Below are 23,969 nucleotides of genomic sequence, written 5' to 3' on the forward strand. Positions count from 1 at the left end.
CATCCTTATCTCTAAATAACACGCACAAAATTCACAACCCAATACGGAAAGTCAACAATAGTCTACTCCTTAACAACCTGTATGGAAATAAACATCTTCATTGCTCAAATTAAACTACTACATCTCTCACCCACAAGCAAATGAGAATGGTTTAAATTGGAAGCCAAATCAATGGCAAGTAAAACAGGTACAAACCTCTCCAAACAAAAACGCTCTCGACAACAAGAAATTATTAAAAATATTAATGACACATGCAATAGAGAACAACTAACAACGGAAAAAAAACTTTACTTGAAAAATTCAAATTACAACTGGATGATCTCTTCACAGATAAGGCTCGAGGTGCTTTTGCACGTTCTACGTTGGATTGAGGAGGGAGAAAATAACTCGTCTTATTTTTTCAGTCTAGAGAAGCACAAACTAAAAAGAAGATCTCTAAATTAAATATTAATGGAATCATCACAGACGTCTCCAACCATATTATTAGCTTTATCAAGAAATTTTACGACAATCTTTACATTTCTAAATTTTCTGACTCAGAATGCAAATCCTTCCTCAATAACATCCAAAATTACATAACAACTATTGATAATGAGTTTAAAAACCATATGGAGGATTATCTTAAAATTGACGACTGCCCACGAATAAACGGAGTAGGAAGTGACACCACCATCAGCGCTAGCTCTGAAGATGTTTGCAGCCGCGAACAAACCTGTCAGCAAGGTAAAGAGAAACCTTCTCTGTGTTTAAAAAAGAACTAAAAATGGAATTAGAAGACAAACACAACAAGAACGTACAAAAGATGGTTAAAACTGAAGGCGTTTTAAAACACGACAAAAGTTGATAAAAGTCTTAAAAGTAGAAAAGAGTTTGTCACGTTTTGGAGGGATGGTTAGAACCCCAAAATGCAGAACCCAGGATGGCACGAGGCAGGAGTAGATATATAAAGAAAAATCCTTTTATTTTTAGGATGAACAAAGTTAAATCCACAAAAGGCAGGGAGCCAAAATCCAAAAATCCAGAACATGAGAACAAAGTCAACTTAGAGCACAAACTGGGGACGGGACAGGAAGCTCACCCAGAGCACCAAAACAACACTGACAAACAACAATGAGACAAGGAGAGGGCTTTATTCACTGGGGCTGGAGTGATAGGAGACGAGGAGCAGGTGTGTGGGGAACTGGCACAGGTGAAAGCAATAATGAGAGGAGGAGCAGAGGAGGACACCAGACCTGACTGGGAAGGACACACGCACACGCACACACGCACACACACACACACACACACACACACACGCACGCACGCACACCGAGCTAGGGAAGGACACGCACACACACACACACCGAGCTGGGGAAGGACACACACACACACACACACACACACACACACACACACACACACACACACACACACACGCACACCGAGCTGGGGAAGGACACACACACACACACACACACACACGCACACCGAGCTGGGGAAGGACACACACACACACACACACGCACACCGAGCTGGGGAAGGACACACACACACACACACACACACACACACGCACACACGCACACCGAGCTGGGGAAGGACACACACACACACACACACACACACACACACACACACACACACACACACACACACACACACACACACTGAGCTGGGGACAAAAAAGGCTGGAGCTACAAGGATACAGAACGTGAAGGAACACCTGGAGGGGCTGGGGATGACTGAACACAGGACCTGGGAGGAATGATCTAAAGGGCCACAACAGAAGATACATGAAGAACACAAAGAGACACATAATGAGACGAAGACAACGGACGCATGAGGGCGCTATGAGATACAAAAGGAGAACCTGGAGTGGGAACTGGAGGGGCTGGGGGCAAAGGGACACAGAACATGACAGAGTTAACCTCTAAACACCAGAGATCAGTAAGGTCCTAACTCAGAGGGAATACCCTCACTTCCTTCTGGATCAGCTCACTTTTAATCTTTTAACGAGTTTCATCAAACTCAGAGTTTACCTTCAAACAGTCAAACTCATCAAATCAAAGGGGTTTCAAGCAAAACGAGCCCTGGAGGACAGCAGAACCCCTGCACCGATGCCTCCGAGACGAGCCTTTTTCCCCCAGGTGTGACTCATTACAAGGATTCGCCTCAGCAGCCTGGAGGAGGAGGTGTCTGGCTGATTCTGGCTCCTGCATGTGAAGAGGCCAGGCTGGTGGCCAAAACAGATTTCACTTTCTCCAGTTTCCTCCTACAGACCTAAAAATACACGTCATGTAAATTGAAGTGTTTGTCTCTGTGACGGACCGGAGACCTGTCCAAGGTGTCCCCCACCTCTCACCTGGTACCTGCTGGAATTAGACACCAGCTCCCCGACCCGACTGAGGAGGATGCAGTTTAGTTGGATGAATTAATGTTTATTTCATGGTTTTAACAAAATTTGTTTAGGTCTTGTACAACTATGACTATTTCACGACTCAAAAGTCAGAAACGCCACGCTTTTGTTGTGTGGCTAAATTAAGGTATTATGTGAATATTTTTATTATGTTTAAATTTCATCTGCACTAAACCACCGAGAAAAAACATTTAGATTTCACTACATTTGAGTGAATAGAAGCAACAGAGTGAGAATGAAAGTAGTCGGTCTAATCTTTAGCTCACGTAACTAATTCTTCACCCCGAGACGTTTAAACGTACTTTCCTGAGCTAAACGCGAACATTTCAATCATCAGAAGTTCATTTGTTTTTGTATGTTTTTCCCTCCAAATGCAACCTGAACGTTAAACGTTTATAATACAAAGAAAACAGCCTTGAAGGGAATACATTTAACACATTAATTTCCTTTTTGCAGAGCAGTGCACAGTTACATTCTGCCGTCTGGTCTGACAGCTCGATCCCCGCCAGTCATTAGAGACGAGAAGAATTCACGGGTTTGCTTTCCATAACCCTAACCCTGCACACACTCTTGTCTTGGATGATGAGCTTCATGTCCTGCAGAAACAGAAGGCATGTTTCTACTATTGGAGCCTCGGGATCATTTTACGGGAAATTCCCGGCAGAGCGTGTCTCCGCTTCACCGGGTCGGCTGAACGAGCCGCTCTTCAGGCAGTTCTTAGGAACTTTAAGAGTATCTGAACACAGGTAGGTACTCGGAAAGGCCCGGTTACTCAGACAGGTTATAATTCAGTAGAAAATGACACCAGCAGACCAACACTGGCAGCTCCTGGGCTTTTCTCGTCTCAGAACGCTGTAAAAAACGAGTCGTTGAACTCCACGTTTTACGTCACACAGCTGCTCTCGTCCTTCGAACGGATTCAGTTAACTTCGACAGAATAAAGCTTTTACTGCTATTAATGTTACTGTGGACACTTTTAGGTGCTGATCAGCGGCACCACCCTCTGCTGAAGCAGCCGCGGTAGGCTGACGTCTGTGCCGAGTCCTGAAAGGACCGCATCGTATCGGGGTTGACGGCTGTGTGTTGACGTGGTGAGGAGAGCTGGAGCTGAGTTCTTGAGGAGGAGGGCGGTCATGAGCTGATTGCTCAGGTCCTGGGGATGTGAGGAGTCATCAGGAGAGCGAGCAGGCTGGAAGCCGGAGCAGTGGTGGGTGATGGGATGTAGAGCGGTTCCTTCAGAGAAGCAGAAGCTACCAGAACAGGCCCTGCCAGCAGACAGAAAGGCATAGCTCAAGTCCAAATGGTAAAGACCCACAAACTGAGATCTTCTGCCAAAGCACAGAAGGCTTCATTAATACAACCAGACACCGACAACCCGGTGTCCCAGAGCAAAGGGAACCCCAAAGTACCATTTACCACCATCAGCCGTCTGGTCTCTTCTTCAGCTTTACCTCTGACCCCAACCCAGCTCGTCATTCTGGATGGCTGTGCTCCAAACTACTAACCAAGCTAGTTAACTCTATGAAGACCTCAGGATGGGAACCTTCTTCTCACACCAAACCCTCTGTCAGGAATCTTGGCGTGACCTTCGCTCTTCCTTCTTCCATCTCAGGAACGTTGCTAAGCTGAGTCCCATTCTGTCCCGCTCTGAACTTGAGACAGTTCTCCACACCTTCATCTCCTCACGCTTAGACTACTGTAACTCTCTTTTCACGTGTCTGAACTGTTTCTGCCGGTTCACTACCAACACGTGCATCTGCAGCTGTGCGTTGTCATAAAGTAGTCCCAAGTCTATAATGGCCCCCGTGATTCCTTAATGTTAATTATTATGTTCGGATTAGGGGTTAGGGTTAGGGTTAGGGCTAGGGTTAGGGAAGAAACACATGTATGAAATGAGATTTTTGAAATAATAAACTGTTGCATCAAACTTGCTTCACCTCAGTTGCTTTTTCAAATCAAGTGTTTCTTTCAGAGCAGGACGATGTAAAGGTCCAGAAGCTAAATCAGGCCCAGAACTGAATGCACATTTTTATGTCGTTTGGAAGGTCTGTGGTTGTGTTGCAGCTCGACCTCGTGGAGCTGATTCAGAATTTTTCCCACAATGCATTTTCCAAACATCATTTCACTTGTATAAAGAGCAGAATATGTGTATAAATGAGTGTTTTGTATTTCTGAGTAAGCACGATTGACTAGACGGTCAGGAATTGGTTTTATTAAGTAAAGACAACAGATTATAAAAAGTAAAGTGAAAGAACCTTGGCTGAATGAACTGAGCATCATGGTCCAACTTAAATCTCATCCTCGATATTGTTCCGTCTTTCTTCTGGATCTGTTTTTATTTTTCTTTATCTACGACACCATACAGGCAATGTAAAAGACGGCGTAAAAACCAACGTTCCAAACTTCAAAAGTGGGTGAAATGTGAGCCGACCAACTTTCTGCTGCTTTAGTGTCTTTGCCTTGTAGACATGGTCAAAATAAATTCTGTCGCTTCCCAAAACCACCGTTTTCTTCTCCTAGGTCAGGTAATTATTCAGTTTTCTGATTGCTAATTATTTCTGACTTCACCCGTTAGTGCTTGACTGAGTGGCTGCAGCCGTAGGGGCAGGTACAAGCCTGCTTGGTGCCGCTTCCGGTGACATCACCTCTGGACCTCCTGAAGCCTTTAGAGTGGCTGTTTTCATGAAAATCGCTCCTGTTTGGTCTCACGTGGAGGGTTAGGGTTAGGGTCACATGGAGGGTTAGGGTTAGGGTCATGTGGAGGGTTAGGGTTCAGCATATGGTCAGGAGAGTCGGGTCATTACACCTGGTCCAGGTGGTTTGTGTAGGTGTGAAAACCATAATCACTATGAGGTGCAGTCTAAAACAACCATGCAGAGGCTTTGGAGGAGGAGGTCGTGGTTCAGTTTATGGTGTAAGCTACCAAGAGCACGTGCCAGTTTGACCTTTAATCCCTCTCCCCTCTGGGATGTCATGGTGTGGAGACATCATCTAGACTGGAGGAACTGCAGGTCCAAAACTCTGCAGCTAGGCTCTTACCTGGGCCTACCAGAAGGGGGCGTGCTTCCCCTGCTCTGAGACCTCTGGTTGTTTCCTACACAATATTACAGTCCTGTGTTAGAGCTTTGAATGATCAAGCCCTTCAGTATTTTAAGGGGTTGCTGCGCCCTGATTCTCCGGCACGTTGATTACATTTTTCTGACTTTGGAATAAAATCTCCGTTTTTTTGAGGTGCCTCAAATCTGTTGATGCCCTAAAGAAACAGAACTTTTCAGGACTCCCTTGAAAATGAGGTTTTTGATCTCAGTGGGACCTTCCTGGCTAAATAAAAATAACTAAACAAAACAACAGAAACTTAGATTTGTGTAAGGCGGGATCATCTCTGATTACATTTGAGAAGTTATGACCATTTTATCTGAAACATATCCATCCATCCATCCATCCATCCATCCATCCATCCATCCATCCATATACATATATATATATATATATATATATATATATATATATATATATATATATATATATATATATATATGCGTATCCGGACCATCCATCTATCCATATCTGCGTATCCGGAGTCGGGTCGAGGGGGCAGCAGGCTAAAGGCTGGTTTATGCTTGACGCATCCGCGAGGTCCGCGCGGCGAAATTGCGTCATCTTAACAACCACGCCCCCCCACCGCGTCTCCGCACGGCCCAAACTTTCCGCACCGCGCACCTAGGAAAATTTCTAACCACGCGGACGACCGGACGTGGAAAAACATGGCGGACCGGCAAGAACTAGTATGGCAGAGGTTCGTAAATACAGACATTTGTATGATTCAGCTCTCAGAGATCACCGTGATCAACATGTTGTTAATAATTCTTGGAGAGAAATAGCTCGCACTGTCGGAAAAGACGAGGACGCTGTTAAAAATGCTGGAATGCCATGTGGTAAACAGTAATTTCTACTTCTACTATGGTGTAGTGTTGGATGCATGCCGTAGAGCTCCATGCTGCCCCCTACAGTTTGGGAGAATATTGGTTCACCGCAGAGACGAGCCGCATGAATCATAAACGCTGCGAGTTGTGAAGCGTGTTCCATCCACGAGCCGCATCACCAAGCAGAAAGTAAATGCGTCAAGCATAAACCAAGCCTAAGGCGAGAGGCCCAGACTTCCCTCTCCCCAGCCACTTGGGCCAGCTCCTCCGGGGGAATCCCAAGGTGTTCCCTGGCCAGGTGAGAGACACAGTCCCTCCAGCGTGTCCTGGGTCTACCTTTAGGTCTCCTCCCAGTTGGACGTGCCCAGAAAACCTCACCAGGGAGGCATCCTGACCAGATGCCCGAGCCACCTCAACTGGCTCCTCTCAATGTGGAGGAGCAGCGGGTCTACTCCGAGCCCCTCCCGGATGACCGAGCTTCTCACCCTATCTCTAAGGGAGAGCCCAGCCACTCTTCGGAGAAAACTCATTTCGGCCGATTGAATCCGTGATCTCGTTCTTTCGGTCACTACCCAAAGCTCGTGACCATAGGTGAGGGTAGGAACATAGATCCACTGGTAAATCGAGAGCTTTACCTTCTGACTCAGCTCTCTCTTCACCACGACAGACCGGTACAACGCTCGCATCACTGCAGATGCAGCACCAATCCACCTATCGATCTCACGCTCCAGCTTTCCCTCACTCGTGAACAAGACCCCGAGATACTTAAACTCCTCCACTTGGGGCAGGACCTCGTCCCTGACCTGGAGAAGGCATTCTACCCTTTTCCGAATCAAGACCATGGTCTCAGATTTAGAGGAGCTGATTCTCATCCCAGCTGCTTCACACTCGGCTGCAAACCGCTCCAGCGAAAGCTGAAGATCATGTTCTGATGAAGCCAACAGGACCACATCATCTGCAGAAAGCAGAGACCTGATCCTCAGGCCACCAAAACGGCTGCCCTCCACACCTTGGCTGCACATAGAAATTCTGTCCATAAAGGTTATGAACACAATCGGTGACAAAGGGCAGCCTTGGCCGAGTCCAACTCTCACCGGGAACGAGCCCGACTTACTGGAGGCAACGCGGACCAAGCTCTGACACCGGTCTTATGGTCTCAAGCATTTATTATTGCTAATAATGAGTGTTCTTTCTTATATTCCTAAGTTTTATTTGTTCAATCAATAAATTAATGTAATCAAGAAAACGTTCCACAACCCTGGAAGGTGTTAACGTGCTTTACAGAAGGATGAAAGCCAAATAAAACAGCAGTAAAAACATGACTAAACATCTTAAGACATAAAAACAAAGTAAAGACTTTAATAAAAGTAACACATCATCAGCAAACAGCAGAACAACAGGTGGGAAAAACCCTAACCCATACAACTAAAGGTTAAAAGCTTGTTGGAAAAGATGTGTTTTTATTATTTTTGTGTTGAGAAGCATCTTGTGACTAAAGTGCTATAGACACCTTGAATGTTATCATTTACATCCGTGTAATTGTGCATAACGCTGGGGGGCAAAAAGACCTTCTGCAGCTGCTATCCAATCCAATCCAATTCAAGTTTATTTATAAAGCGCCCAGGGCCAGATTAACACTTTGTTGTACCCTGGGCAACAATATTCAAGGGCCCCATCATCACAACCCAAGGATATCCATAATATGCTCACATACGGAATATTTTACTGTAAAATGCAGTAAATATACTCAATACTCGAAATTCTAACTGTCATCAGGTGTATTTTGATTTACAAACATTTAAATGCTCATAGAACTACAAATGCACCACTATGTCCCCTATATGACGCTATGAAAACAAAACACATCAGCATCTGTATAATCTGGTAAAATTGACCCATTAAATTGGGTCAAAATGAATAAATAAGCAACCACTTAGAAACCATCATTTATTTAACAACACTTATTCCCAGTAGAAATGTATTGAACTGATAGAGCTATCACAGAAGACCACAGACCACACATCAAGAAACATTTTGGTCCTCAGCTCATTTTAAGCAGAAATCACACTGACATGGTGACCCTGTCTCCTCAGAAATCAACAAGGCAATCAAGTTATTAGTCCAACACAAACCATTTAAATCTGCAAGTTATCCTTCCACAACAATTTTCACCAGGTTCATAAAGCTCGCACCTCAAGCTGCTCATTAACATTTTGATCCTAAGCTCATTTTAACTTGTTTTAAAATAGAACAACATGTCACAGCACAAATAACCAGTTAAACATTTTAGTGCTACACAAACATTTAGACATCTGGACTTTGTGCAAACTGGTGTATAACATCTTCATAATCAAAGCCACCAACAAGTTCATGTGCAATAGCTACAACAGTAAGTGCAGAGCTGCGTCATTGAAAACTGTATTCCAGCGATGTGTTGATGCACTACAAAATCTATACAGAGACTGCAGCAGTTCAAAAAAAGAGTTGACCTCCTCACAGCAATTATCAACGCAGTTAACACCTACGAGGTTCAGAGAATGGGCAGCACACGGTGTATAATGAATTAGCGGGTTTTCTTTTCTCAAGTGCACCTGGAGCCCGCTGTATTTGCCAGCCAGGTTGCTAGCATTATCGTAGCTTTGGCCACGACAGTTTGACAAGTCTAACCCCAAATGACGCACCATTTCAATCATAGATTCAGCTAGGCTGACACCTGTGTGGCTGTGGATGGGCTCAAACCCGAGGAATCTTTCCACTACTCAGCCATCTGCACTGACAAAACGAAAAACAAATGTGAGCTGATCTACATGTGCTAAATCTGGTGTTGAATCAGCGATTACAGAGAAATATCAGAAATATCAACATTCAAAACTCTGCTCACCCCTCCGTCTCCACCTCCTACCAACAATCTATCAGCTGACACCTTTGCCTCATTCTTCACTGACAAAGTGGCAGCTATAAGCAAACAGTTTACTCAACTGGCCACTCCTGAACATTCACTACCACAAACTCCTTCAAGCCCATCTCAGGCCCTACTGCTTCATTTTCCTCTTGTTCCCCTCTCACTGAGAACTGTGTGTCCAAGCTTCTCACGTGCAGCCGCCCTACTACATGCCCACTCGACCCCATTCCGACTAAGCTGCTCCAAGCTATTGCTCCTACAGTAGCCGCAGCAGTCACACATGTGATTAACGCATCACTGACATCCGGTACATTTCCCACCTCTCTCAAGCATGCTCAGGTTAAACCACTGCTAAAAAAACATCTCTTCCTCCAAATCACGTGGAGAACTACCGACCTATCTCTCTCCTCCCTTTTCTGTCCAAAATCATTGAAAGGGTGGCTTTCAAGCAGATCACAGAATACCTCTCTCAAAACTGTCTGCTTGACCCTTACCAATCTGGGTTCAAAAAGGGCCACTCCACAACAACAATACAACAAGATCAAGCTATCACTGCGTCAACTTAAAGAAATATATAATCAACATTGTTTAACTGAAGAATCACGATCATAAATCACAGTGCATTAAGTGCCCACCATAGTCTTAAGACTTAATGTGCCCAAGCCCATACTTTTGAGAGCACCATGTGAGCACCTGTGTGAGTACACGCGCTTGTTTATGTAAGGTTTCTCTATAGGAGCGTCCAACAGAGAGTGTGAGGGACCACAGATCCGCCCCCCAAAGATGCGTAGGAGACGGGGGGAGCTCCAAGTCCCAGAGATCCAGGCGCTGCCCCAGAACACAGGAACCCCAAGGAGACTGCAACCAGAAAGGCCCCCGCCCCCCTCGAGAGGCACACAGGATCGCCCTGGGGGCTGGTAGAAGCAGCCGGCAGAGTCCCAGGAGACATCAGCGGCAAGCCCACTGGCCCGCCCGCAGCCTCCCACCCCCTAGCCGGCCGAGCCCGGGACCCAGCGACCCGGGAACCAGGGGCGACCACCCCCGCCGGGGACCCAGCAGAGCCCAGGGACCCAGACCCCACCAGGCAGCCACCGGGATCTATCAGGCAGATGCCAAAAATCTTAAACCCCCAGACCCGGTTGCCACGAACACTCAGGCAGACCAAGGCACAACCCCTCACACCAGGTGTGGCAGGGGGAGGGGGGGCGAAGATCTATATAATCAAAAGAAGTTCCAAGAGAGGGGAGGAGTCAAAGGCCCCACCTGACATATACAGTCATACACAAACACAGTCACACGCTCCCTCCCTCATGCTCACACATGCACATACAACCAAAGACTTACAAAAATGCACGCCGGACACCCACTCATGCTCCCCATACACACCCTATTCACTCTGGTCCTGGTACTGCTGCACATGGGGTACAACCATCACCGGTAACCAGAGTTTGACCCTTTCTGCTGGGGTGCTGATGAGCAGGCTCCCCCGCCCAACGCTGAGCACAGCAACCCACCACCCCAAACCCCAACCAGACGGCCTGATCTCCCTCCTAGCCTCCAACCCCAGGAAGCCAAGCAACAACAGAGGTGTGCTAAGACCCCTAGTCTCCCTCCGCCTGGTCCAATATAGTGTTGTGTGTTGATGAGGTGTATTCCATGGCTATGGTGAGCAGGCAGTGCGGGCATCATCCGGTCTATGCCAGCTGATGCCACCGCACCACCCCACTTACACCCTCAGCCCTCGGTGTCTAAGTGCAGTTTAAAATTGGAAGTGGGCACCGGCACCCGGGAGGAGGTTGAGATATCCCCCTGCCAAATGCCGTTGAATGCGCTCACTCCCAAGGCCCTAAGTGTGTGTTTGTGTGCAATGTCGTCAGTGGAAGTGTATAAGGTGCAAATAAAATTGGGGGCAGGTTGTCACAGGAATGCGGAAATGGGGTCCATACCCGCACTCCCTGATTATACTATACTATACTATACTTGTACTGTACTATACTTGTACTGTACTATACCATGTTATGCTATGCTTTACTGTACTATACTATACAATACAATACAAACCCTAACCCATGTAATGAAAATAAGAGGTTATTACATTTTTAATCAATGAGCCGTAAGGCGTGGGATTTTATAGGAAATATATAATCCACTTTACGGATCGAGGGTTATTTAAACCAGAAGATCGGATCTTTTTATTGCAGAGATTAGGTAACTGTTATGTATTCACTCAGAGACAACAGAATAGAGAGAGTCGAGTTTAAAAGTTGAGAATCTTTTTACTGACAAATTAAACTAGACTGACTTTAAACTAAATGTATAGTGTAACTAAAATGGATGAGGCGGTGAATGGACGACGTGTGGTGTAAATCAGAACCAGCAAATCCGAAGAAGCGATTAGTTCTGACCGAAACTGAAGATGTTGTTTTGAATTAAGCTTTGGTTAGTTTCAAAAACAGCATGAGACCCCATCATGTTGGTCTACCTTTGCCTTCAGTGGAAGTCCTCTGTAGATCAGGAATATCGAGGTCCAGTGAACCCTCTCTGGAAGCCGAGCTGGTAGAAGAAGCCGCGGTTCCGATCAGACCCGTCTCGAGTTACTTCTGGCCAGTGTTGGGCAAGTTACTTCAAAACTGTAATGCATTATTTATTACTTGTTACCCTCATTTTAAAGTAATTCATTACATTACAATATTACTGATTTTAAAATGTAAGGCATTACACTACTTTTGCATTACTTGAAGTAACTTTCACCAAAACAACTTCAGTATGAATCTGGTCATGTGACGCTCAGTGAGCTCATGACATATATGTGGAAGGTGATGTGGTGTCTGAGCTAGGACTGCTGTTAAAAACAGTCAGATATAATAACAGTGCTTTAAAATGATTGTTTACTAAATAAAACAACAACAATCTGTACTCTCAGCACGCTGCCATCTTATATTAACTGAGCAGAGTGAGGTGGTGGGGGCTCCAAGCCTATATTAGCCTTGGTCCCCAAATGCCTTGATACGGCCCTGGATGTGGGACTGACTTCTGGGGTGATCTGATTCTATCACATGTATAAATATTAAATGCTTATATATTATTGCTTTTCACTGGTAAAAATGTGTATTGGGGATAAATCTACCTACTTTTTTCTTTTCAAGCACTTTGTTTTGTTTTCTTGGTTTTATGTGAATAATTTCCGGCTCTTTCTCTCTCTAACCTTCCTGCATGCTGCATGTTTTCTCCGTCTTCCAGAAAAACTGTTTCCTAGATTTCCTACTTTCAAACTAATCAGCCAAAGGGATCTACCGAACGCAAAAAAAAAAAAAATAAATAAATAAAAAAGCTTCGCGCTGCGCTCCAGCAGCAATGAGTTGAAATCACCGGGGCAAAGATTATGAACTCAGCTGAAAAGTACATGAAGTACCAGAGAATATGGAATGATACAAACGCTCGCAAACGAATGACTTTGTTTTGGTGGAGCGGTTTTGTGAATATAACAGCGGCCGCGCGCAGGACGCAGCTATTTGAGCCGTTACCGCTGCGTCCTCTCTGCTCATAGAATGCTCACAAAGCTGAGTCCATAAATGACGTCATATATGTGGATACTGGATCTTTTATCAGGCTTCCCGCAATTTGAATTTTTAGGAAACCCACATCTTGATTCTGGATTTAAAAATGCGTTGTAATTACCGCTACAGTAGTTAATTACTTTTGTACCGCGTTACTCCCAACACTGCTTCCGGCACACAACACTTTTATTGGCGTCTGGTCAGACCCAAGCCTGGGTCGGTGGAGCTTTTATTCTGAAAGGAGCTGTTGTTGCCGCTGGTTGTTATAGCGACTGGATTAATCAGCTTGTCGTTGGTTCTTTCGGTTAAAGAGTAAAAGGTCGGATTGGCCACTCCGTCACTTGCTCTGGAACGCTTTGAACTGGCGTTAGAGCTGACGTGGCATAGTTTTATACCTTGGATGTTATGGTTTATTGTCGAATGAAAATTACCAAACACCGTCAGAAGCACGCCTGGGTCAGATCTGTAAAGTTCTGATTGGATCAGTGAAAGGAATGTGTTGTGTCCTTTCAATACTACTTGAAATGAGTCCTGTTGGAACACTGAAAGTCACAGTACTTATTATTTCTATAGGATCATAATAAAGTAATTAATATTTTGATTTCACAGGTCGGTCACATCTTATTATATTGACTAACAGATGTTTTGATTAGCTTTATTGAAAATAGAGTTCCTTGGCTTTTAATAAAGGAAAAGAAAAGAGTCTCTTCATCTTCTGTCTTCATTGCTGGAACGTAAACAGTTTAGAAACGAATGCATGACCTTGAGGCTGTTTCATGCACTCTGGCGCTGTGTCAAAAGGGAACAGTTGTTAGAGGATAATAACCCTGAGAAATGGCTCCTTCATCACGTTACACTATACTATACTATACTATACTATACTAAACTATACTAAACTACTTTATACTATACTATTTTATACTATACTAGACTAAACTATACTATACTGTACTTGTGCTATACTGTACTATACTTGTACTGTACTATACCGTGCTGTGCTATACTATACTGTACTATACTATACAATACTTTACTATACTATACAATACAATACAGTACTATACTGTACTGTACTATACTGCACTATACTATACTATGCCATACTATGCTATACTATACTATGCTTGTACTATGCTAGTACTATACTATAGTATACTATACTATACTATGCTATGCTATACTATATTATGCTTGTACTATGCTAGTACTATACTATACTAAACTAAACTATACTATACTATACTATACACTGTGACAATGTGCTACAAGACAAAGGGGAGCGAGCTTTCATGCTTGTAGCTCCCACACTCTGGAATGCACTGCCACTCACTATCCATTGGTGTCTTCAAGTCACCCTGATTGGTCAGGGTGATGCTTCGTTTAAATCAACAGAATCGCCATACTCCCTCAGAAAAATACAGCAAGTGTCAAAGAGATCTAGTTGCAGGCAAAGCAGATCAAAGAAGTTCTCATGGGAAAAATCCCCCTTGGGGGAGGGGGGAGGAGGTTGTAGAGCCCTAGAAGTGTGGCGCGATATGGGGGCCAAGATTAAGACTACTGCTGTTACTAACGCTAGCCTACCCATGCTAATAGACAGCAGAGGGAGTGTTTGAACCAGTCAATGACCAGCCGAGGGCTGCTAGTCCCTAGCGTATCTAGTAATAACGCCGGTAAAGGTGCTATTCCTCAGTAAGCAGGGCCAGCCTCTCAGTTACCGGCGCCAACTTATCATTAATCAGATCAGTAGCTTGCTTCAGAATTTATATAGCCTCCTGCTGCTGGGCAGTATTCTTAATTTTGCCCCCCATACCGCGCCATATAGAAGGTGCTATGTAAATACAGACCATTTACCACATGCAGCTAACTTTTTATCCGTGGATGAAAATATGGGACACCTGGACAAATGTGTCTGTGCTAAAAAGTCTCTGAAATACATTCAAACAATATAAATGCACAACAGGAAATAGACTTTCATTGACCGGAAACATGACTGCAATGGTGGCAGGATGCCCCAGAACTGCTTTGCAACACTGCCCAGGTGACGAGGAAGTCGGAAGGGAAAAGTCTCGACGTATAAATCAGACTTTAGACTGTGGCCAGAAATGAATGAATTAATGTAAAATTTGCACCAAATAAATAAAAATTGCAAAGACTTTCTGTATTTTCTTGGTGTGAAAGCTTTTCAGAGCTAGACTGCTAATTCATTCGTGCAATTTAGCTCAAGTGGTTAAAACTATCATAGAAGCACACTTTTGCATGTGCTGACATGTTTGCTTTAAGATTTTATTCTTTTTTTTTTACACAGAAATCAAACCTTCACAGGTGTGAATCAACCAAGGAGGTGGCACTGGCCTTTGCAGACTTCTCACCGAAGGACAAACAGAACTTTATTCCACAAATTCCACCAGATTCTAGTTTAATGTTCCATTTGCACATAACATCAGAACAGTGCAGCTAAGTGTGGAGTTTTTGTCATTTAAGTTAACAAGCATTTGGTTTGCAAAAGGTTTTGGGTGGTCCCATCTCCTTCACAAAGAAAGCTCTTTATTTTGAATAAAATGCATCACATTTTATACGATTTTTCTAGTAAAAGTATGAGATAGACACATAATTGTTCGAAATATCATTAAAAGATAAAAAAAGAAAGCCCAAGTCAGCATTTTTTGGACTTGGCTCAATGCTCCTGGCATCAGTACACACCATCTTCACACCACTATCCTGGCTGTAGTAAAGTGACAGTGTGTAAAAGGCAAGATTTGACCAAAACCAGTGAACAAGTGCTTTGAAGCCTGCCAAACAGCTTGAAGACATATGCGAGACAGCCCAGACACCCACAAGTCATCAGCAGTGCCACCCTGGTGCCACCCAGAGACTCCGGGCTCTAAATTAGAGCGAGCCGCGACCAGTCAGGGTGGGCTCGTTGGTGCGGTCGGGAGTGTTGGTGAAAGGTGTGGGTATAAAATATTTATTTTGATTGTATGCTACATCCATGTGTGTGTGTGTGTGTGTGTGTGTGTGTGTGTGTGTGTGTGTGTGTGTGTGTGTGTGTGTGTGTGTGTGTGTGTGATCTCCTGATTAAAGTGTCACCAGAAGCAGAACCAAGCCATCGTATCCAATCACAGTGAATCTTACTGAATTAACACCTACACTGCAAAATCTTTTCAAGACAGATGAAAATCCTTGTTTTTAGATGTTTTTTCTCATTTTTAGTCTAAAAAGAAAAAAAATCTAACATTGCACCGACCCTAGAGCACATCGGCCGTTCTGAGAATCTCCAGAATTACCAGTCCGCCTCTGATGGCAAGCCATTAAGAGATTTAACAACAAATAAAATATATTAAAAATGAATCCCAAAGCGAACCAGTGGAGGGATGCCCAGATTGGCGTGTTCTCAGTCCTTCTTGTTCCCTTAAACATCTTTTGTACGTTCTTGCTGTGTTTGTCTTTAAATTCCATTTTTTGTTATTTTTTAAACACAGAAAACGTTTTTCTTTACCTTGCTGACGTTTCGTTTACCGGCTGCAAAACTTCCTCAGAGCTGACGCTGATGGTAGCATCACTTCCTTCTCCGTTTATCCGCGGGCAGCAGAGGACGTTGTCGCCCTCTGCTGCCCGCTCTCCCTTCTCCGATGATGCAGTCCCATGCACGATCCAACGAGTAAACTCCGTCGTCCCTGTTCATGGTCCCACATCCACGTCTCCTTATCTCGATAGCTTCTTTTATCCATTTTTGTATTTTTGTTGTTCGATGTTTATGATCCGTGTGTTGTCCCAGTCCATTACATGGTTTTCTCTTGTGTAGAGATCTGTTACGGCTGACTGCTTTATTGTGCTTTCTGCTTCTTGTTTTGCTGCTCTTGTGTGTCTTCAACTTGTTTCTTTCTCGCACTCCTTTCTATGTTCTATTGTCCGTGTGTTGAGTTGGCGTCCGGTTTCTCCTACGTATGTTTTATTGCAGAGTTTGCATGGGATTTCGTAAATGACTCCACATTTAAGTCCAGCTGGTATCTTGTCTTTTGGGTGTACTAGTCTGTTTCTAACTGTTGTGTATGGTTTTGTTGGTGTGTTTATGTTGTGTTGTTGCTCTTATTTTTTCTGTTATGCCTCTGATGTATGGTAGGGTTATCACTGGTCTTGGTTCTTGTCTTTCTGGGTTTCTGGTTCTTTGCTTAGGTTGTTTTTTTCTTTCTGTTGTTGTTTGTTGTTTACCTTTGTTTATTGACCATGTCGGGTATCTGCAGGTCTTTAAAGTGTGTTGTATGTGTTTGTCTTCTTGTTTACGGTCTCTCTCTTCTGTTATTATGTTTGCTCGGTGATATAATGTTCTGATTACTGACATGTTGTGTATGGTGGGGTGTTCTGATGTCCATAATAAATATTGGTCTGTGTGTGTTGGTTTCCTGTATGTGTTTATGTTTAGGGTCCCGTCGGTCTGTCTGGTGATTTTCATGTCCATAAAAGCTATGCTGCCTTCTGTTTCTAACTCATAAGTGAATTTTATGTTGCCCGTGTCGTCAATGTTGTTTAAGTGTTGTGTTAGTGTTTCTGTTTGACCTTTTGGTATGATTTCCAGTATGTCGTCTACGTAGCGTTTCCATAGTTTTATTTTGCAGTTTGGGGGGGCAGTGGCTATGGCTTTTTGTTCCAGGTCTTCCATGAAAAACTCGCACAGGGTGGCTGATAACGGGTTACCCATGGCGAAGCCTTCCAGTTGTTTGTATATTGTGTCATTGTATGTGAAGTAAGTGGAGTTAGCTACCAGTCCTATCAGTTGTGCTATGTCATCTGCTGTGAGGTTTGTTCTTTTGTGTAAAGTCTTGTCCTGTCTGATTCTGTTAACTACTATGTCTATGGTTTTTTGGGTTGGTGTTTTTGTGAACAGAGATGTGACGTCATGTGAGATGAGTATGTCGTTGTCTTCTATTGTAACCTCCTTTAGTTCTTTTGCCAGTTCTATGCTGTTTTTGCAGTGTTGGTCTGTATTTCCTAATAATGGGCTGATGATTTTGCTAATTTCTGTTGCCCTGTTGTATGTTGGTGTACCTATGCTGTCAACTATTGGTCTAAGTGGTGTTTTGATTGTGTATTTTTGGCGTTCCATAGATTCTTGGTGTTATGTTTGCTGTAGGAATCCAGTGTTTATACATTTTTCCTGTTATTTTGCCTTTTTCTTGTAGAGGCTTCAGTAATTTTTTCATATTTTTTTAATGTTTTCTGTTGGGTCTTTTTTAAGTATTTCATATGTATTTTTGTCTTCTAGCATCTGTTTCATCTGTTGTTTATATTTTTCTCTGTCCATAACTACTGTGGTTTTTCCTTTATCTGCCGGTAGAATAATTATCTGTTCGTTTTTGGATGACGCTGTCATGGCTGATTGCTCTTTTGTAATATTGCTGTGTTGAATTTGGCTGTTTTTTAATATCCCAACTACGTTATTTCTGAGTTCTGCTTTCTTCCCCTCATCTGTGATCTGTTGACATGCTAGTTCGGTTGCTACGATAAATTCATCATATGGTATTTTCTTTGGTGTGACTGCAAAGTTTAAACCTTTTTTAATGCTTTCTTCTGCTTCTGTTAGTTTGTATTGTGAAAGGTTGCGTACCCATGAGCTTTGTGTGGAGTTATCGTGTTTTTCTTTTCTCTCTTTCTTGCTGATGAGTTTGTTTAGCTTCTTCATGTGTCTTTCTTTTACTTTTATGAACTCTTTTTCCTGTTGTTCCATCATGTGTCCTTTAATTTGTTCCTCTGTTGTTTCATTGTTTGCAATTTCTTTTTAAGTCCAGGTGTCTTCTTTCCAAAGCTTCTTGTTCCCGTTAGAAACCATGCAGCAGTGCTTTGTACCTGCTGCACGGCTCCACCCGACATCATTCTCAGGGTGGAGTCAGGATTGAACCTCAGGTCGATAGCTGCGGTGTGGAAGTTTTCAGGCACATCCCAGAAGTGACACAATGTCCCTCACCGCGCCACACCACGCCGCTCTGCGCCAGACCGCTACCGATAAAATCGGGCTCTAATTTTCCCATGAGCCGCCTTTTGAACACATCCGTTTCTGCAGGGTTAGACAGGAAATCACAAATGGTTTCAGTATAAACTCTCCAGTAATTTTCAAAATAAAAGACTATTGCACCAATGAGATCATGTAAAAATATATGACCTAACGGCTTATGTACTCACAGCATTTTTTGAGAAGTGCAGCGGTGTGTTTATCATGGCTTTGATCCTGGCAGTGCAGAGAAACAACATGATCTATGACATCAAACGTGATCTCCTTGTTCTTCTCATTTATGGCTTAAAAGCAGATGGCGTAGACAAACTGACATTTAAAGTCGTGATCTCGTGAGCCCAGAAAATAGGATGGCAGAGAAGCCACTCTGTAGCGCTCATCGACATATATACTGGACAATTCGTGTCCGTAGGCTCCAACTATAAGTTTTTGTGGCAAAATGTGAGGTGGCCACCACCACCTTTTTGACCGTGTCACAGGTTCCGTCAAGCCCAGACAATTCCACAAAAGGGAAAAGAGGTGGAGCTGAGGGTGGGGATGTAAGGCTGGGATCAAATGACGACACCCTTCCAACTGAAGCGATGTAGCTACAAGCTAACCCAAAGCTAACGCGGAGGTGGGAGCTAAGCTAGCGGAGGTAGCTACCTAGCTACAACCGGAGTTACCTGTGCACAATGCCGGACCTTCTGAGTCAGAGATGCGCCGAGCTGCCGCTGAGGGGAGGGGACCATACCGATAGTGGGAACCCAGCTCCACCAACATGTTATATTTCAACCCATTTTCTAAAGTGCAGCATTATGTTAAATGCACTGGGTTTTACCCTATTACATTTAAATTTCATGGTTAAACAGTACATGTTAAAATCTAAGCTCAGCTCGGCAGTGACCTAAAATACATAAATATAATTTTACTTACCGGAAAAAATGAAGTGGAGACTCCTTGGACGCTCTATTAGTGCAATTAATGCCACAGCAAGTCATTTTGTCCAACAATTGCACAAAAAATATCCAAAAAGAACGCACACACGCTACAACTAATGGTCTAAGTTGAGAGACTGAAAATGGAGGAACAGTTTCCAGGCCAGACCGAGGCTCTACTGAGGCCTTTCCCCAGAGCTAGCTCTGTGGTCACGTGGGTCTGATGATCAATAATTATACAGAATTTTTGCCTTTTAATACACTTAAACAGAAGAGTGAGAAAAACATTCACCCCCCTCAGAGTTGTCATGAGTGTAAACTAGATCATTTAAACCAAAAACATGTTCTGGTACCAGGCTGTAAACATGTTTATTTCTACTGTGAAATTGGTATTTTTAACATGGGAGTCAATGGGGATTTGCTCGCTTCTGACACCAGCCCCTAGTGGACGAGGGTGGAACTGCAATTTTTGTCACTTCCTGTTTTGCTTCGTATCCAGACCTGAATTATGGGGGCTTGGTAGCGCTTAAAGACCAGGTTCACGAAGAAGCCATTTTCTATGTGTTGTTTCTGAAATATGATCGGTCAGTTTAACATGCAAGCTATACGTGAAAACAGACTTCTACCCCAATTCCTGCATTAGTCGCTGATAGAACATAGACTGTGAAACACTTGGATTAGAAAAGCCTGTCGGATCTACGTCACACTGAACATTAGCATTCATAGACTCACCCATCTTAGCGCTCTACAGGCCTTCTGGAGTGAGAGGAGCACGTTTCGGTCAGTAGATGCTAACTGTTAGCATTAGCAATTCCACAGCATCATTTTGCTAAACAAATGGAGACAGCTGAGTCGCATTGTTGTTAATGAGAGGCGAGATGTCCAAATGTCAGCAAATACCTGCCGTATTCTCATTTCGTCTCTGGCTCACTTTTACTTCCTGAAACCAGAGCTCCAGCCATTTTCCCACAAAGATGGACTCATAAGGTGTTCATTTATACTCGAAACGCTGCAAATGTGTTGAAAAAACAAGTGAACTCGATCTTTAGAGCCAAACAGTATCATAAACATAGGTCAGGGAACATGTGCTGTTAAGATGACATTAGCTAATGTTAGCTATATCATTTACCATTCTTCAGGAACCTTCAAGTTGTTCCATCTCTGTAACTGTTGTAGCGTTATGAATATTATAATTGTCTGCCCTTAACAGCTGCCCCTTTACACAGTAACAACGTGTAGGAATCGCAAAGGTCGGATGCTTGTTTCAGAATGTTTACATTCCAGGAGAAAAGACAGAAGAAGAGAAGAAGAACGCTTTCCATTAATTAATCTAAGTACTTTATTTGTGATAAAGCTAATCAAAGCATATGTTGATCAATAATAATCAGGTGAATGATCTGTGAAATAAAGATGTCATGAGTTATGTGTTTAATGAATAAACAGGACTGCACCAGACAGACTGATCTACATTAACATGGAAACGCATGACACATTATTGTCAGCCAATCAGAACTTTCGTCTGTCGTAGGGCAGAATCTGGGTTGTTTAATGAAGTTGTCCAATCCGATTTACTAAGATTTATAAACAACTAGGGGATATAAAACAAGGCAACGCCATTTTATACTCAGTTCTGTTCAGTTGGAGTTCCTAAGGGATTCCATCGTCATCATTAAGAAAGTTACAGGCTGGCCAGCTGCACTTTCTACTTTAAGCTGAGAACTGTCAAGCTGGAGATTTCCGTCGTTTGAACAACAAGACGACGTTCCTTCAAAATAAGAGCTAACTCGCTGACGCCTGCCGCTGATACCGGGAGTCGATCCGCAGACGGGCTTTGTCGTGCCGCGACCGCTGTTTCACCAGCTCCAGTACATCCGAAGGTCCGAGGACCTGGCATTTCATGATCTAACACGGGAGGCTCCAGACGGTACGTGGTTACGGCAAAATTGCTGCTCATGTCATCAGCTTCTGAAGCCTCGTGATTCCTAGTCATAACAACCAGATCCACCTACGTCAGCCTAGAGATTCTGAAAAACACACACACACACCAACACTATAACATTCAAATCCATATGCATTCATCATTGAGATAGTCCTGGTAGATTGTAAGAATTTATAATTATAGAAATTAAAGATTCTTAAACGATCCCAACTCTCTCTTTTCTTGTCTCTCAGTCAATACAAAGTGTTTAAGTAAACTCCCTGATGATAAAAACAACCACTTCTGATTATAATATATAGATCTAATTACAGTGTATAAATATACGATCTATATTCCACTACACTGTAATTCTCTTCTCGCATGCTTTCCATTTTACATGGCGTATTATTGTCAGCTAATGTGCTGTGCTACAGAAAGAAATGACACTTGGGGGCAAACATGATGCTAGCTGCAGCCCATTTTACAAAGACAGGGGGTGTTTCTCAATGCCGAGGAACCTCGCCTTGATGTCTTGGCCCCGCCCCGGTTGCCTCGGAGATACGTCATCGGGAGCCGCCAAGGCGTGTTCCAATGTTCATGTTCTACCGAGGCGTGTGCTCTCCGTTTGTTAGCAGATTAGCTAGCTGAGCAAGGATACACGGGAGGTGTCTTGTAGCCTAGCCTTGGTCAAAATTACCCACAACACACCGCGGTATTTTCTAAAGGATGGCGGATCAGAAGCCGGCAGCTACTTCGGGACAAATTTCAAGTTTAAAAGTAAGTCAGCTAATTTTAAATGTTTTTTTTTTTTAGATCCAAAGAAGTTATCTATGGTTGGTTAGTTGCTTAGTAGCTGCAGCTTCGGTGGCTAGCGCGTAGTAACTCACTTAGATTTTTAATTTAATAAACATATAAATGATAAATGATAAGTCAAGGTCAAGGTCAAGGTAAATTTATTAATACCCGCAGGTAAATCTGATTTGCCATGTTACAAGAGAATTAGCGCCCAGGTTACACACACAGTCACAAAAACACACCCATCAATACAAAAATAAAAAATAAAACAATACATGAATAAAAATAAAATAAAATAGCCACGCCAGACTCATTTCTTATTGTGAATCGTTACTGCCTCAGGAATAAAGCTTGTTTTGTACCTCTTGGTCCTGCACTTTGGCACAATAAATCTCCGTCCTGATGGCAGGAGAGTGAACTGGGCATGCAGTGGGTGGCCCGTGTCCCTAACAGTAGCTTTGGCAATTCTCTCTACCTGCCCACTGTACAGTTGTGCCACACTTTTCACTTGTTTTCCAAGCAGACGACCCGACCACTTTACTATCCTGTTCAGCGTTTCCTTCTGTTTAAGATTGGCCTGGCCAAACCACGAGGCTAAAGGTTGGTTTATGCTTGACGCGTCCCCGAGGTCCGCACGGCTCCGTGCGGAAAAGTTGCGTCATTTTAACAGCCACGCCCCTCCACCACGCCTCCGCACGGCCCAGAATTTCTGCAACGCGCACCTCTGAAAATTTCTAACCACGCGGACGGACGGACGCGGAAAAACATGGCGGACTGGCAAGACCTACTATGGCAGAGGTTGGTAAATACAGACATTTGTATGATTCAGCTCTCAGAGATCACCGTGATCAACATGTTGTTAATAATTCTTGGAGAGAAATAGCTCGCACTGTCGGAAAAGACGAGAACGCTGTTAAAAATGCTGGAATGCCATGTTGTAAACAGTAATTTCTACTTCTACTATGGTGTAGTGTTGGATGCATGCCGCAGAGCTCCATGCTGCCCCCTACAGTTTGGGAGAATATTGGCTCACCGCAGAGACGAGCCGCATGAACCATAAACGCTGCGAGTTGTGAAGCGCGTTCCATCCGCGAGCCGCATCACCAAGCGGAAAGTAAATGCGTCAAGAATAAATCAAGCTTAAGGAAAAGGATAAAACACTTTCAATAAAAGAACAATAGAACATGGACGTTATAGTCCTGTCCACATGCAATGAGGCCAGTTTTCTAAGGCAGTACAAACGCTGCTGGCCTTTCTCACCCACAGCATCACAGTTTTCCTCAAAATTTCACAAAATGACCCGCACTTGTATAGCACCTCTCAGGGCAAGGACTCCAAAGCGCTTTACACTACAGTGTATCATTCATCCATTCACACACACACTAATGATGATGAGCTACAATGTAGCCACAGCTGCCCTGGGGCGCACTGACAGAGCACTGGGGCCACCGGTCCCTCCGACCACCACCAGCAGGCAAGGGGGGTTAAGTGTCTTGCCCAAGGACACAACAGCAGAATTCTCTGTCCGGAGCCGGGATTGAACAAGCAACCTTCCGAT

General features: G+C 43.7%; 1 protein-coding gene across 1 annotated transcript in view; it reads right to left on the reverse strand.

The window, feature by feature from the left end:
- mcoln1b (mucolipin TRP cation channel 1b) overlaps positions 1 to 23,969 on the reverse strand; it is an 89,174-nt gene that overhangs the window by 24,074 nt on the left and 41,131 nt on the right. The gene's annotated exons all lie outside the window — the stretch shown is intronic.

The sequence above is a fragment of the Nothobranchius furzeri genome, chromosome 12 (genome assembly GCF_043380555.1).
Source record: "Nothobranchius furzeri strain GRZ-AD chromosome 12, NfurGRZ-RIMD1, whole genome shotgun sequence".
Lineage (NCBI taxonomy): Eukaryota > Metazoa > Chordata > Actinopteri > Cyprinodontiformes > Nothobranchiidae > Nothobranchius > Nothobranchius furzeri.